We start from the raw sequence: 17,714 nt of genomic DNA, 5'->3' as shown, positions 1-17,714 counted from the left end.
GTACATTAATTTTACCCAAGTATGGTAATGAAAAGAAGAACCTGGGTGTATATTATTTACGATATTAGTTGAATCCTTAGTATTTATTCGAGGAGGATATATTTATATATTATCGTACTTAACCTCAATTCATTGGATTTGGTTAAAAAACTTTTTCCACCACATTCTGTCAAAGAAATCACCCTATCAGGGGAATTCCTTAGTAACACATTGTCATCTATATAGTTTTTGAGCAAAAGCCCTATGCCATCGCCTAAACAAAATACCTAATTCAATGCACCACTAAAAAATATACAATTAATATTTCTAAATTTTGAAACTCTAACAATGAAACAATAACATAATGACATAAAAACATAAATTAACCTTACACCAATATATAATCACCAAATTAACACACATTAAATAAAAATATCATAAATATATAGTCACAAAATTAACAGAAATTAAATAAAAACACCATAAAATTAATATAGCTCTTCAAACCTAAAATAACCTTCACGATAAAGAATAAACACACTCAAATCAACTCATTAAAATAACTAATCTCGCACCTTCAAACATCTAATCCTGAAGTGTCAAATACTTCCGAATGGAATGTAATGAAGACATATTAAATAAAAATTCAATAAAGAAAGATTGAGTTAATTAGAGCAAACAAAAATCGTCAAGTGAATGGTGTCATCATCTTAATTTGAGTTAATTAGAGCAAACAAAAATCGTCAAGTGAATGGTGTCATCATCTTAATTTGAATTCATGTCATTGTTGAAAATTTGGAAGGCGCCGGTTAGAAAAGCCAAACGGTTATTTTGAAAGAAAAGCATAAATCGAAAAAAACACAAATAAAGAAACGTATAATCGAATTTGGAAGGCGCCGGTTAGAAAAGCCAAACGGTTATTTTGAAAGAAAAGCATAAATCGAAAAAGACACAAATAAAGAAACATATAATCGCCGCCATTCATTAAATGCGATTCAAACATATAATCACCGCCTTTCATTAAATGCGATTCAGTTTAGTACGGGCGATTGGCGGGCGAGGAGTGACGTGTCCATGGCCAGCCAGGACACAATGCAGAGAGAAGCGCTCTAGCTACTCCGACATCAGGTAAGTTTGGACGCTTGGCGGGCGAGGAGTAATGTGTACATGGTCGGCCGGCACACAATGCAGAGAGAAGCGCTCTACCTACTCCGGCATACGATGCTCCTGAGGTGGGATGGAGGAAGTCACTTGCACGAAAAAGAATCTTGAGCTCCTGAGGTCAATTTCTTTGGTGCACTCACTGGGGCAATCGGGTTGAAACAGAAGACTCATCTTGCTTCTAACATCAGCTTTACAACAGGTATATAGAGGGCTCTACCATCTAGAATTTGAAGTTACATAGTCAATGAAATTGCTCTGCCTACTGCTTGAATCGTATCTCTGACAATGCTGCAGGAATAAATGGTTTTGTTCAGTGATAATTCTACCTCCTCAGATCAAAAGAATAAAATGCTCCTGAACCTACTCCATCCATCTTATCCTGTGACGGGTCAATTTTCTGGTTCATATAGCCGGCAAGGAAGTCGAGGAATGGAGTGCTCTTTCCGCGGATAAACCACAACAGTTCATGCGATATGATGGCGGCCTTCTTGGTTGTTTATGGTGTCTGCTGTGTTGTTTTGTTTCTTTTAATTTTATTTTTGGCTTTCTGTTTCCATGGATTTTGGTGGTTGCGGCCCTCTGGTTATTTTGTTCTGAATTTTAAGCATGGCCATGCCGATTTTTGGTTTGATATCTTGTTTTTTCTGTTTGCTTTCTCCGTTTGTCTTTTCTGTTATCTATTGTTTTCATAGTTTTTATCCTTCGGGGTTAATAGATGGGAAATGAAAGCGATCCAAATAACCTAGCTGATGCAGGCTCTACTGATTCTACTGATGCAATGGGCAGGTATGCTTGGCTTCATTTGTCTTATTTTAAATACAAATTGTAATATGTCTTGTTTTAAAGATTAGAACCGATGCAGATTACACTGATGTAAGGGGCGCAGGCGAGGTCCTCACAGATTTATGCACCGTTTTCGCACAATATCGTTAGTACAACTTCCATTTAAACCCACTCAAATGCGCAGTCTAATAGAGAAGGGCCGCTGTTTGCAGGGGAAAAGGAGATAGGAGGATGGGCCGGCTTTTGCCTCTATTTTAACTGGGGATGGATTGATTAAGGAATTCTTCTGTCTCAGGGGAAGTTATTTCTTAGATATATAGCAAGGCTAGAAAGAGATCAGCCGTGGAAGACGTGTTCTGTTATTCCCTTCTGTAGAGATTGGGGGAAGGTATCCATCTCCTCCTGCTTTCGGAGCCGGAGCCTATCCAGATGGCTAAGGTATGCTTGAATTATCACGGAATTTATTTTAAAGTTTAGAACAAGGAAGGTGAAGGAAGGAACTGTTTAATATTTTTGTCCTTTTTTGACAGAAGGTCAGTCCTCTTTTGGACCAAAACCCATGCATCAATGGGCAGGTATGCTTGGCTTCATTTGTCTCATTTAAAATACAAATTGTAATGTGATTTGTTTTAAAGTTTATAACCGATGCATAAAAGTGATGCAAGGGGCACAGGCGACGGCCTCGCATTTCTATGCACCGTTTTCGCACAATGTCGTTAGTACAACATCCGTTTAAACCCACTCAAATGCGCAGTCTAATAGAGAAGGGCCGGTGTTTGCAGGGGAAAAGGAGATAGGAGCATGGGCCGGTTTTTGCCTCTATTAAGGAATTCTTCCGTTTCAGGGGCAGTTATTTCATAGATATTTAGCCAGGCTAGAAAGAGATCCGTCGCAGGAAACGTCTTCTGTTATTCCCTTCTGTAGAGATTGGGGGAAGGTATCCATCTCCTCCTGCTTTCGGAGCCTATCCAGATGGTTAAGGTACGCTTGAATTACCATACATTTGTTTTAAAGTTTAGAACAAGGAAGGTGAAGGAAGGAGCTGTTTAATATTTTTGTCCTCTTTTGAGACAGAAGGTCGGTCCTCTTTGGGTTCAAGAGATTTTTGATATTTTTTTAATATTTCTTTAAAGATTTTTTGGTTTTATTTTTTGTTAGTTCAATGTGCTGGAAAATTATCTCCAGCCATAACAAGTCTGATGAAGATTTCACAAGTCACAAGTCCAGTGGGGGCAGGGGAAGGCGAAGGCGAAGGAGGAGGTATTTTCAGTTAAATCTAACTCCTATTTTGCTGCATAATTATATCAGAAGCATTTTTAAGAATTTAAGAATTTATATCATGGGCCTTGTAATGTAGGTAAAGAAAGGTGTATGTAGGTAAAGAAAGGTGAAGGAGGAGGTATAGTCGGGGCAAGGGAAGGCCCAGGAGGAGATATCTCCTGACATATGTAAGATTTTTGTTTTTGCATAGGATAGAGTTACTTTTGCATATAATTTGTGTTCAATATTTTTTTGTAATTTACAGTTATGGTTAATATCTCATTTCAGAAATTTTTTTTTAGGCCCTCGACTACTTCCGGGTGGTAGGGAGAGCAAGGAAAGGCCAACTGGCAGGAAATGGAAGGGTGGGGAACAACTAACCAGCCAGGTCATGAGGAGGGTGAACAGTAAAAAAGGGGGGAGAAGGGAACCAGGATGGACAAGGAAGAAAAAGATTGAGCAATAAGCCGGGAAGGTTGAGGAGAACTGTGGAAGGAAGAAGGAAGACAGTTGCTTAAGCAACAGCTGCGAAACCCCAGGGAGGAAGACTGCAACGAGGAAAGAGTGGCAGGAGTTTGGAGTGGCTTGATTGGCGACTCAAGGGTAGTAGAGGCATCTGAAGCATAACAGGTAAGGGATTCGAACTCCTAAACTGCGTTACACCTTAACACTGATAACCAAGATATGCAAATATAAAATTCTCCATCACTGCAACAGTGAGTAGTTAAGAATTGGTTCTGTTCATCATTTTGTTTTCTTAATGGCTGCCCATATGGTTAGAACGAGCAATTCTAGAGCCCTTCGTCACTAGTTCTATTTACTGCAATCCTTGCTGCATATTTGATAGCCTCGATGATGGAACTCTCACCACTTATGCGTTAGACATCAATTACTAGGACCTAGCCGATACCCTGCACTTTGGCTATCTCGGTGGTTAGGCCCTCTCCAACCTGTCCTCTTGACTGAGAGCGTGACCATTGCCTGCTTGCACAATACTGCTACATATTTTGCCACATATTGCTGCATATATTGCCAGAGAAAGAGGACTCCATCACTGTTTAAATTCAGAAATATAATGTAAAGCATTTATTGGAGCTATGGGTTAAGTCCATGTGACCTTGCATGTGTGTGTATAACTGCTGTATATACTACCAGATATTGCTGCATATATTTCCAGAGAAAGAGGACCCTGCCATTGTTCAAATTTAGAAATGTAATACTGGAACCATGGGCTAAGTTTGTGTGACCCTTACCTGTGTGCATATAACTGCTGCATATATTGCCAGAAATTGAGGACCCTCTGACTATTTAATTCCAGATTATAAATTACTTAAGCTGCGGGTTAAGCAGCTGTGGGTTAAGCTTCTGTGGGCAGTCAAATAGATTTAGAATGGTGGAGACTATGTCTCGAAGATCCTGTGACTATTTACTTTCAGATTTATAAATTACTTAAGCTGTGGCTTAAGCTTCTGTGGGCAGTCAAATGGATTTAGAAGGGTGGAGACTATGTCTCTGATATCCCTGAAGTTTAGAGGGTGGAGATATAGATCTCTGGAGCCCCTTTTGATCAAAGGGTGGAGACTTTGATCTCTGGAGCCCCCGCTGATCAATGGGTGTGGATACACATCCCTGGAATCCCTGAAGTTTAGATGGTGGAAATATTAATCTCTGGAGCCCCTTTTTGATCAAAGGGTGGAGATATTGATCTCTGGAGCCCCTGCTGATCAATGGGTGGGGATGCGCATCTCTGGAATCCCTAACTAACTAGCGGGTGGAGATATGCATCCATGGAATCCCTTACCAATTGATGGGTGAAGATTCACATCTCTGGAACCCCGCATAAGGCTGGAGGGTGGAGGAGAACTTACCTCTGGAATCCCTGTATTGTCAGCAGGGTGGAGACAGGATGACCTCTGGAATCCCTGGCTTAAATATGGGATTGGTTTCCAGCTAGGGGGTGACACCTGCATAACCAACAGTTCTCAATGGTTGGGAGGAAATTAGGAAACCTATCCCTATGGTTTGAGGCAACTTAACAACCGTGATGCTCAAGAGTTAGAATCTAAAATAGTAAGAGCTGTCAGAATGGCATCCTGTGATATGTGTAGCCCTACATCTTGACTACAGTCATAAATAATGAATAATATTGTACAGTAGATTGGAAACTTCTTAAAACCAGGTTATGGGCTGGTCCTCTGATTCCTTGTATATAAGTAGTGGCATTCTTTTCTATATAACAGTGACACCCTGCACCTCATCTCGATCTACATAATAATGAAAAGGAATCTGCTAAGAAATAATTGGCCAAATCCCTGAGGTTAGGAAATTAACTTTCCTTGCAATAGGGCCTGGAATGTGCCATGTTACAATCCCTTTATTGTTGCTTGACTACAGTTTTATCATTGTCATAAGCAATCCGTAGCATAACAACTTAAATGCCTGTAGTATCACTTATGCTAATAACTTGAATGGCTGTAGCATCACCTAGGCTATCTTTCTAGTACTGTTACTTGTGCAAGATGATGCATTTCAAAGTTGTTAATTCTTTGCAACAGCTACACTCATTTCCAAGGTTGGAAAAGCACCAAACAAGCCTATGCAAAGGATGGATTATGTTACATTACGCCAATGATGTGTTCTTGGTATGAGTGGTTTCCCTCTTTTCATGACACTTTCATGATGTCAGTAAAAAAGAGTTGGAATAGGACTGCCTGAAGGTTAAATTGGGGCTTCTTGGCCATACAGAAATCTTATTCGTTGGCCTTCTAAAAGGTCGTCCTGAAAAGACATGAGAAAATAATGAAGGATTATTTGGTTTTGAGGTAGGACATCACCTTGGTTACAAATCTATCTTGTCGTTTGAATGCTGGTCTGCTCACAGACTTAAAATAATACTTCACCATTGGCATGACCCTCATAGGCTTGAAATAATACCTGCTGGGGTTCATGAGTCTGACACAATACCTTCAGTGCTTCTATTCCACCCCTTGGACAATTATAACAGCCTTAAATACAGGGCCACTTGCTGCCTTAGGTCACGGTTTAGATCAACACTTTTGGATGTAAAATGTCATGGTTTCTCACCAATAACTTGTTGGCAAAGTGTCTTTGCATTTGGAAACCGGTTCTATACTCATTTGAATACAAAGATCTTTGAAATTACCCCCTGAAGTACCAATATAAATAAATTCAGGGTTATTTATTCAAATTTCTGTTCATACAACCTTCCAGCGCTGAACATACAAATTGCTGTGCATCCAAATTTATTTCATTTAGATGTGGTTCATAGGGGTGAAAGTATACTGTTGCAAGGGAGAATCCATGGGTCACGGTTACAGATTTCTCAGCTCTCATTTAGTGAATCTAAAGAAAATACAAAGAAAAGAAAAGAGAGAAACAGAATCTAACGTATGAGTGAAGAGGTCTCATTTCTAAGCATGAGAGGAGTCATCAGGTGGTTCGTAGGTATGATGATGAGATTTACTTCAGCAACAGTTTGGTGATTTCCTGTTGTTTATAATTTGTTATAACTTCATGTGTTTTTATTGCTGGTCATTGTGCACAATTTTATGCTTCACATGCATAACATCTCTTATCATGATATAATCAATCGATGTGCTTTATTATGATAGATAAAAACACCTAAGAATCTATTTTGGTCATGGTTCGTATGCTTCATTTTGCTTGCTGATTTATTCTCTCACATTATGAATGGTTCTTAAAAAACATAAAGACCCACCAACAAGTTTGAGGCCATTGGCCTACTACTTTAAGTTACCTGACCAAACTTACAGAAAAATCTTGCTCCAAGTGTTAAGTCAGGATTGACTAGACATTGCATACCACCATCATATATCACTCGAATGAGACAAGGTTATAATGCACGCTTTTTATGTTGCTATTCCACACATGCCTTATTGGTGGGATAACTTAGGCATTTATTATATGTTTGATAGACTAGTTATCAGTTGTTGTATTTCACCCTAATGTTGCACCGTTTTCGTGATTAAGCCTCCACCATATGCATTGAATGATGTGGTGGGCACGTTTACTTGGACATCATTCTGATGCCCAATATGGTATGATGATGGACACGCCATGGAAGGGATTTAGTGTTATTTTAACCCTTTTTCCCTCTCAAAGTCTAGTATCTACATGTTTGCTTGTTGATTTACTCATGCTAGGGATAGTCATCTCTATTGTGCATTTATACACCTATGAGGAATTTTGTGAGCAAGGTTGGCAACGTGGGGTGTTAGCATCTTTCCATGAGATATTGATTGTTCTTTTAAACACATGAAATAAGAGATTTGTTGTAGACGAAAAAAAAAGGTGTGTATATGTATGTAATAATGTAAGAAGGTAGGTTACAAATAGTATTAGAGACCAAGTTACAACATTGGGCCTCGGGGTAGTGATGACATGGAATACAAATGATGATATTGCTAGTGTATGTATGCTAAAAGATGACGATACACTGTACTCTTATTTGATACGTGCCTCAATAATCACATATCGAAGGTACCATCAGGAAAAGGGGATGAGCCATAAGATGGTTGAGTACAGCTTCAACAGATCCCAGCATGGGTCGGAAGAAAGATCCATCGGATGGGAGAGGTTAGCGAAGCAACGGAAAGCAAGAGAATCCCTTGACTAGGTTGACACAGTCAGGAGTCTCCAAGACGAGCAAATAAGTTACAAGGTTGACAATATCAGGGCCCAAAAAAGATAGGCAAAGGTGAATGCTGCCATCTTACAAAGCCTTTAAGAATTACAGAGGCAAGGACAAAATGGACCAGGAGTTAGTCCTAGAAATAAACAAAGACACAAAGAAGCAGAAGAAGAGACAAATGGAGCAGATGGGAGTCAATCCTGGAAAAGACATAGGTTGGGGAGTGATGATACAATAAAAGGGGGTACCCTTCTAGGTACCCTCGAGTGGGGAACTAGTACACATGCAGTATTCTGAATCCCCTCCCAAGGGACACTATTATCGTCAGAATAGGAAGGGAGTAGATTATATGCCCGAAGAATTCAAGAAGGCCTAACCCCCTACCTTTGATGGAGAAATGAGGAAGTCCAAAGAGGAAGAAGCTTGGTTGCTGGGAATGAGGAAGTTCTTCATGATTCACAACTACTTTGAAAACATGAAGGCAAGGGTGGCCACATTCAACTTAAAGGGAAAAGCAAATATATGGGGTGGGAAGACATGAAAAATGTGAGGAATATACAGGAGGAAGATTTGACTTTGTGTGAGTTCAAAGAATTATTCTGAAAGAAATACCTGTCAGAGCGATACTTCGACAGTACAACAAAGGGGTTCTATGAACTCAAGATGGGGCAAATGATGGACGATGAATATGTCACCAAGTTTCTGGAACTACTGTGGTATGTACCCTACTTGAAGGACGAGAAGGTAAAGGTCCAAAGGTTTATCAGTGGGCTACCCCGGTCTGTTAAGGATCGCATTGAATTTGATTAACCTTAGACATTAGAGGATGCCATTAGAAAATTAAAGCATTGCTACAAGTAGTCATGACGCAGGCCAGAAATTAAGGGCAGTTGGAGGCCAGAAGACAACAGGAAGAATAAGGAAATATGGCATAATAAGGGAAGGAAAACACCAACCACTGGTAAAAAGCAAAGTATACCCTTAGCCAACACGGGTTGACCTCAACCAAAGTTCAAGCAAATTGAAAAAGGGTGCATGCATCAACCTATAGGAGGACAAAACAGAGCAGACGATAAGAAACCATTGCAGTGTTGGATGTGTGGAGGGAATCACCATAAGATAGATTGCTCGCAACAAAAAGATTTTAGGCCACAAAACTACAATATTCAAGAAGCTCGCACTGTGGGGGAGGTAGCGCTGAGTATACCCAAGATATATGTTGCCGTGGATGATAGGTAGGCCTACCATCATAGAAATGGAAGGTAAAATTTGCAATCGAATTGTCTCTATGTTAATTGATCCTGGCTCCAATTATAGTTACATCACCCCTGAACTTGTAGATCATTGTCGGCTAGCCAAAGAAAATAATGCGTAAGCATGGCTAGTCCAGCTTGCCACAAGGACAAAAAGAAGAGCAAGTCACTGGGTAAAATCATGCGCATTTGAACTCAATGGCATGACAACCATGGCAAACCTTAATGTACTTCCCCTAGGTGCATATAGTATGCCACTAGGCATGGATTGGTTGTATGCTCATCGAACCAAAGTAGATTGTTACGAAAAGACCATTGAATGCCTAGATGAAACAGGGGAAAAGAGGATGTTACAAGGAAAAAAAAAACCTTCCTCAGTAAGAATAATCACAACCATGCAAGCTAAGCGTAGCCACAGGAAAGGATGTACCCTATTTGTTGTACAAATCTCAAGTAACATAGGAGCAGGCAGTAATGCAGGAGAAGAAGACAGTAAGGTCTTAGATAAATATCTGATCCTTCAACAATATCGAGATGTGTTCCCTCCAGACATCCCTGGCTTGCCCCCTCATTGAGAGGTTGAATTCTTCATAGAACTGGTGCCGGGGGTAACACCAACGTCCAAGGCACCTTATCGGATGAGCACTCCTGAGCTAGTAGAACTAAAATTGCAACTAAAGGAGATGCTTGATAAGGGCTACATAAGACCAAGTGTGTCTCCATGGGAGCATCAGTTCTATTTGTAAAGAAAAAAGATAGTACACTCAGATTATGCATTGATTATAAACAATTAAATAAGGTGACCATAAAAAATAGATACCCCTTGTCGCGGATAGATGACTTATTTGATCAATTGAGAGGAGCAACGATTTTCTCCAAAATTGATCTGAGATCAAGATATCACCAAGTGCGTATTAAGGAGGAGGATATTCACAAGACAACATTCTGAAAAAGATACGGGACTACGAGTTCGTGGTGGTAGTACCCTTCGAGCTTACAAATGCCCTTGCCACATTTATGTGCCTAATGAACAATGTTTTGTGCCCTTACCTAGACAAATTTGTGATCATCTTTTTTGACGACATATTGGTATATTCAAGAACCAAGGAGGAACATGAAAAACACTTAGCAACAATACGACAACTACTAAGGGAACATAAGCTCTATGCAAAACTAAGCAAATGTGATTTCTTTCAACCCCAGATCCATTATCTGGGACACATAGTCTCCAAGGAAGGGATAACAATGGACCCAAAAAAGATTAAAGCCATAATGGCGTGGCCAACACCCAAGAATGTAATAGAGGTAAGATCGATCATGGGGTTAGACGGTTACTATAGGAAGTTCATTAAAAATTTCTCCAAGACAGACCATCCAATTACCATCCTATAGAAGAAAGGAAAGAGGTTCAAATGGATGCCTGCATGTGCAGTGGGTTTTGATCAATTGAAGCAATTGCTCACCAATGCATCGGTCCTAAGGATTGTTGACTCGAACAAAGACTTCATAGTTTGCATAGAAGCCAGTAAAGAAGGACTCGGTGGGGTCTTAATGTTGGATGGACAAGTAGTCTGCTACGAGTCTCGAAAGTTGAATGAGCATGAGCAAAATTATGTGACCCATGACCTAGAACTAGCCGCCATTATCCATGCACTAAAAATGTGGAGGCACTACCTCCTCGGTAGGAGATTTACCTTAATGACAGACCATGGAGGGCTAAAATACTTGTTTGACCAACCGAAACTGAATGCAACGCAAGCTAGGTGGTTAGCAACCCTTAGCGAATTTGACTTTGAAATCAAATATATAAAAGGCAAAGAAAACAGGGTTGCTAATGCACTCAGCAGAAAGCTACAAATAAATCATCTAACTGTTGTTAGCTCCTATGGGGTTGACCTTGGACAACGAATCTTATACACGAGAATGCATGACGAGCAATATCAACAGATAAGGGAAGAACTACAACAAGCAGATAAGAGAAGAAAGGGTGAAGAACATCAACTCACAAAAGAGGGCCTAATCAAATTCAAAAATAGAATCTATGTGCCAAAAAATAGTGAGTTGAAGAAACTCTTCCTCAAAGAATTCCATGCCAAACCATAGTCGGGCCACCCTAGGTATCAGAAGACACTCACAACCATCAAAAAGTTTTACCATTGGCCTAATCTGAAGAAAGAAGTAGCTGACTTTGTTGTGAGATGCATGGAATGCCAACAAGTAAAGACTGAATGCAAACACCTAGCCGGGTATTACAACCTATTTCCATTTTGGAATCGAAATGGGAAGTGATATCGATGGAATTCATTACAGGATTACCAAGAACACCTAGACAACACGATGCAATTATGGTAGTAATTGACAAACTAAGCAAGGTGGCGCACTTTGTGGAAGTCAAATCCACCAATTCAGCCAGTGAGATAGCCCAAATCTTCATTCGGGAAATTGTGATATTGCATGGGGTTCCCAAGAAAATCATCTTTGATAAAGATGCCAAATTCACTGCAATATTTTGGAAGGAACTCTTTGCAAGCTTAGGGACAAAATTGGCATTCAACACAACTTACCATCCTCAAACATACGGAAAAACAGAGAGGACCAATAGGATCCTCGAAGACATGTTAAGAATGTATGTGATGCATTAGCTAAAGAAATGGGAAGAGTACCTCCCATTGGTAGAATTTGCTTATAACAATGGGTACCAAGAATCTCTGAAGATGAAGATGAGTCCATTTGAGGCATTGTATTGGAGGTGTTGCAATACTCGTATTAGCTGGAGCAATCCAGTAAATAGGGTCTTAATTAGACCTGACATGTTGCGGGAAATGGAGCAAGAAATGCAGAACATTAAGAAAAATTTGAAGGTAGCTCAGGATTGGCAGAAGAGGACGCAGATCAACGTAGGGAACATAAGGAGTTTCACATTGGAGAACACGTATATCTACGCATTAGACACAAGAAGAATTCCCTAAATATTGGGTAATGTGCCAAATTGGCACTGCGATTTTGTGGACCCTTTGAAGTATTAGAAAGGATTGGACCAGTGGCTTATAAATTGGCCTTGCCCCCTTCAGTCAAAATACATGATGTTTTCCATGTATCCTTGCTCAAGAAGTATGTGGGAGATCCTAATCATGTCATTGATTGGTTTGTTCTACAGGTGGACCTAGAGGGAGAGTTCCAACCATAACCATTATGCATCCTAGAGCATAGGAAGATCACGCTTCAGAACCGAACAATAGAGTAGGTTAAAGTGCAGTGGAAGCATTTTGGGCTTGAGGAAGCTACATAGGAAATGGAGGATCAAATGCAAGTAGTTTACCCATCCTTGTTTGTTAAATAAAATGTGAAAAGTATCGTCAATAATGTATAAGGCTTCATAATACATTGCATGTTTTGTTTATTCTATATAGTCATAGAACACCAAGGACGGTGTTCCCCTCAAGAGGGAGGGGTCGTAATGACCCCGGTCATGTGGTAAATATGTGGACATGATGCTCAGTACATTATATATATATATATATATATATATATCAATAGGGAGGGGTTGTAATGACCCCGATCATGTGGTAAATATGTGGACATGATGCTTAGTACATTCATATATATATAGACACATGTAAATTGCCTTGTCACCTTGCACATGTATAGACATGATAAATAATTGTGTACATATTGAGTGTACATTTGCATAAACATGGTAAACACTCGTACTTGTCCTTATATACCATGTCACAAACATAATAATGAGCAACACCCAAATGATAAAAACCCTAATTAGCGATCGAACATTAATATGACTTCAATCACCAGCGCAAAGGTCCCTCGTAATGGTGACCACCTACAATAGCACACTCCTTTAACTCGTGGAACCATGATGTGGTGGACTCGAAACACATTAGGTAACAAATTATGAGGCATCACATTAGGACATCTAGGTGATGGAATTGATTAAATATCAGTTAACAAGAATCAAAATAGGGGGATTACAATCGAGACAAAAGGAAAACCTAAGTAAGGTATCGCGAGGCAAGGGAGAGGCCGCAAAACACAAGAAAAATGCATAGGGTCAAACGCAAAGGGAGGGGAGCCGAAGGTGTTCGTGGAGGGTATACAACCAGAGGGTGCAGGCACAAAAGGGGCCTCTTCGGCAGGCAATAGATATTTTTACGAATGAATCACACATGATGAATGAGATTTTTCCCTCCACCCACACCTGGCCAATTCTAGAACAGGCAGAACGAGGGCAACTGGTAGGTAGAGAGAAAGGCCAACTGGCAGGAAATAGAAGGGTGGGGAACCACTAACCAGCCAGGTCACGAGGAGGGCAAACAATAGAAAAAGGGGGAGAAGGGAACCAGGAAGGACAAGGAAGAAAACGATTGAGCAATAATCTGGGAAGGTTGAGGAGAACTGTGGAAGGAAGACAGTTGCTTAAACAACACCTGTGAAACCCCAGTGAGGAAGACTGCAACGACTAAGCAGTGGCAGGAATTTGGAGTGGCTTGATTGGCGACTCAAGGGCAGTAGAGGCATCTGCAACATAATAGGTAAGAGATTCGAACTCCTAAACTGTGTTACAACTTATAGCATTGATAACCAAGATATGCAAATATAAAATTCTCCATCACTGCAACAGTGAGTAGTTAAGAATTGGTTCTATTCATCATTTTGTTTTCTCAATGGTTGTCCATATGGTTAGAATGAGCAATTCTAGAGCCCTTCGTCACTAGTTCTATTTACTGCAATCCTTGCTACATATCTGATAGTCTCGGTGATGGAACTCTCACCACTTATGCATTAGACATCAATTACTAGGACCTAGCCAATACCCTGCACTTTAGCCGGATATTGCTGCATATATTGCCAAAGAAAGAGGACTCCATCACTGTTTATAGTAAGTCCTGAGTCCCAACTCAGCCTCAAAATATCAACAAAAAATATGATAATGTATCTCATCATGTCATAATGTCATATACAATAAAATGAAAGTCTAATCCTATTGATTTCCTCTACCCCTCTTGCGAGAAAATGTCACAGCTTTCTCTTTCCCTCTAGATGTAGAAGCTGGTGCCTGTGCTGGTGGAAATGGCAGTGGAGTCTGACGTGCTCTAGAAGCTGAAGAACTAGTAGTAGCAGCTACAGGAGGTAGACGGAGACCACGTCCTCTACTGGTGGTAGTGGTAGCCCGGGTAGGCGGTGTCACCTCCTCCTCCTGCTCCTCCTCCTCCACCTGCTCCTCCTCCTGCTCCTGCTCCTCCTCCCCCTCATCCTGCACTAACCAATCATCAGTGGGATCCATGAGAGGCCTCTCGGTCTCAACCCTCCATTCAGCAGTGGTGTCAATCCCATCCAATGAGATGGCATCCATATCAGGTGTCTTCTCTAGTTGCCTCACCCACAATCGAAGATTGTAGTAGACATAGACCATGTCATTAAGTCTATGGGACTCCAACCTGTACAAAGTTCATGAAATAATAATTAATAATTAATATTATAAAAAAATATTGTTTAATGAATTCAAAAATTTATTTGGAAATTTGCAATATTTTAAATGTTTAAGTGTTAACCTATTGCGCTTCTTGCTGTGTATTTTTTCAAATACACTCCAATTGCGCTCACATCCTGAGGAGCTGCATGTTTGGCTGAGGATGCGTACGGCAAGCTTTTGCAAAAGGGGTACTCTGCCACCATACATCTTCCACCATGCGTCTACAACAAAATTACAAATAAAATTTTAAATAAACATAAGAAAAAAATGGAATTTGAAGAGACAATGAAATTTGAAACAAAGTTACAAAGTACAAACTAAAAAATACCTGGCATTTTAATCGTCCTATCAGTGACAGCGATCTCAAAGCCAAATGTGCCACCTGACATCTTATATGTCTCAATTTGTTTAGAGATCTCTATACGTTGTTCTGGAGATCTCACCATCTTCTGGACACAGGATAATAATCCATCTATGACCTCAGCATCAAAATCAAACCCACATGCATAAGAAAATGCAGGGTTCAGGAAAAGCCCAGCAGCATGAATGGGACGATGGAGTGTGTTGTTCCATCGCTCATCAATCACTTCCCATAGAAGGAGTTGTTTCTGAAACCCATCATCTCCCTTATCATCATAGTAGGACCGAATGGCTTCTTTGGCCTTGTCCATGGCTTCATACAAATAGCCCATTGCGGGTTTCTCACCATCAACCAACCGAAGAACCTTTACCAAAGGTTCAGTAACGGCGCACACCTCCTGCACTCCCGCCCAGAAGTCTTCCTGGTATGAAACTAGTCTGCATACGGCCTCTCCTTCTGGTTTGCGGCTCATTGACGAAGCACGCCACTCCTCTGAAAGAAACATTCTCTTCAAATCCCACATAGAATTCAAAAGGGATTGAAGAGATATGAAACTCGTCGCAAACCGTGTAATGGCGGGGCGCACCAACTCTTTGTTGTTGGTGCATCTTCTCATCAAGCTAAGCACAGATGTATGATTGTAAATAAATTTTGTGATGCTTTTTGATGAGTCAACAATATCTTTGACAAAGGGAATTTTCCCTATGTCCTCTAACATCAAATCAATACAATGGGCAGCACAAGGTGTCCAAAATAAAGTAGGATGTCTGTCCATAAGCATTCTACCAGCAGCAACATAATTTGCAGCATTGTCCGTTATGACTTGGACAACATTTTCTGCACCCACCTCCAAAATAAACACATCCAGCAAATCACATAAAGTTCTTGCATCTTTGATTTGATGAGTTGCATCAATAGATTTGATAAACATAGTCCCCTTGGGACAACTAACCAAGAAGTTTATAAGGGTTCTCCCCTTTTGGTCAGTCCAACCATCTGACATAACAGTGCATCCTGTTTGTGCCCATGATGCCCTAAAATCCTCCAATCTTTGGGTGCAGTCACGCTTTTCATCTTGAAGAAGCCGGCCTCTGAAATCATGATAAGAAGGGATTTTGTACCCCGGGCCAACACTGGCAATAGCATCAACAACAGGTTGGAAAAATGGATTATTCCTTACAATGCTGAAAGGAATATCACTCCAGAGGAGAAATTTTGCCATCAACCTATCAGCTTGTTCTTTTTCAGTTCTTTTTAGCATTGAACCGATAGTTGGTTGTGAACCAGGTGTGGTTTGAGGAACAAAAAATGATGATGCAGCTACTGGATTGACTGACGCTGCAGTAGAACCAGTGCCACTTGGTCCACTTCCTTCAGCTGACCTTCTTAGTTGCCTTTTGAGTTCTTCTTTGGCCTCTCTAGTGTGCTCTAATTCTCCCAATGCTCTCATGGCTCTTTGGATAAGTTCATGATTTGTATTTATACAGTGCCCCACATCATGTCCAGGGATTTGTGCAAGGTGGTACTTCAACCTGTACACCCCCCCGCGTATCTCCTTTCCACACAACTTGCAATTCAAGTTTTGTCTATCATTCGGAGCTTTAGGTTCACCATATTCCCAGAAAGGATCCAATTTCCTTGGCATGTTTGTTTTTGAATTTTGAATTTGCAAACCTATGGAAAAATAAGGATTAGGAAATAGGAATTTAGGATTACAAATTACAATTTAGCATTTACAAAATTACAAGTTAATTATTTCCAAAATCCCAAGTTACCCAACCAAATGGCAAATGCCAAAAAACAATGAAAAAACATAAACAATGTTTAAAAAAAATGAAAAAAAAAAATAAAAAATTGGTTCCCATAGTCATACCAAGTTACCCATCCCAAATCAATGAAAAATTACAAAAAATTCTTTAAAAACAATGAAAACAAAAGGAAAATGGTGCCCATATGAAGTTTCCCAACCAAAAACAACGAAAAACAAAAAAAAATTAATCTACATACCGTTTTTATGGACAAATTGGTGATCTCCTCTTGGATTTCTCCTACAAGCACTTGGATTCGCTCCCAAAGTGGACCCAAACCCTTCAGCTCTTCTCCTCCTCCTCCGCGCGGCGACAGTCAAAAATGACATCAAAAAAATTGCATTTCATTGTTATAACCCCGCTGCCCGCGCCCTCGGCGCTTTTTTCCCTTTAAATCGCGCTTTTTTCGGAAAAAAGCGGTATAAAAAAAATTGGCGCTTTTTTCCTATAAAACGCGGGTTTTATTCGGCAAAGGCAAAAACGCGCGCTTTTTTGAAAAAAGCGCGATTAACAACACTGGTATATACTACCAGATCTTGCTGCATATATTGCCAGAGAAAGAGGACCCTGTCATTGTTTAAATTTAGAAATGTAATACTAGAACCATGGGCTAAGTTCGTGTGACCCTTACCTGTGTGCATATAACTGCTGCATATATTGCCAGAAATTGAGGGCCCTGTGACTATTTAATTTCAGATATATAAATTACATAAGCTGTGGGTTAAGCTTCTGTGGGCAGTCAAATGGATTTAGAAGGGTGGAGACTATGTCTCGAAGACCCTGTGACTATTTAATTTCAGATTTATAAATTACTTAAGCTGTGGGTTAAACTTCTGTGGGCAGTCAAATGGATTTAGAAGGGTGGAGGCTATGTCTCTGGAATCCCTGAAGTTTAGAGGGTGTAGATATAGATCTCTGGAGCCCCTTTTGATCAAAGGGTGGAGAC

The 17,714-nt window shown here is 40.2% G+C and overlaps 1 long non-coding RNA gene across 4 annotated transcripts in view; it reads left to right on the top strand.

The window, feature by feature from the left end:
* Positions 1-1,057: 1,057 nt before the first annotated feature.
* LOC149235091 (uncharacterized) overlaps positions 1,058-17,714 on the top strand; it is a 48,567-nt gene continuing 31,910 nt past the window's right edge. Inside the window, exons 1-8 of one of the 4 annotated variants that reach the window (XR_016268260.1) lie at positions 1,058-1,342; positions 1,478-1,929; positions 2,139-2,364; positions 2,457-2,501; positions 2,709-2,907; positions 3,085-3,186; positions 3,284-3,374; positions 3,489-3,816. This is a non-coding gene — a long non-coding RNA (uncharacterized LOC149235091). Of the gene's footprint in view, positions 1,343-1,437; positions 1,930-2,005; positions 2,365-2,456; positions 2,502-2,708; positions 2,908-3,084; positions 3,187-3,283; positions 3,375-3,488; positions 3,817-17,714 lie in introns of all 4 variants that reach the window. The other 3 variants (XR_016268261.1, XR_016268258.1, XR_016268259.1) reach the window with 3 other exon arrangements.

The sequence above is a fragment of the Pinus tabuliformis genome, chromosome 8, assembly GCF_031772625.1.
Source record: "Pinus tabuliformis cultivar Carrire ecotype Pingquan chromosome 8, CPIR1, whole genome shotgun sequence".
Lineage (NCBI taxonomy): Eukaryota > Viridiplantae > Streptophyta > Pinopsida > Pinales > Pinaceae > Pinus > Pinus tabuliformis.
The sequence above is the reverse complement of the archived record's forward strand: the minus strand, read 5'-3'. Positions and strand labels throughout refer to the sequence as shown.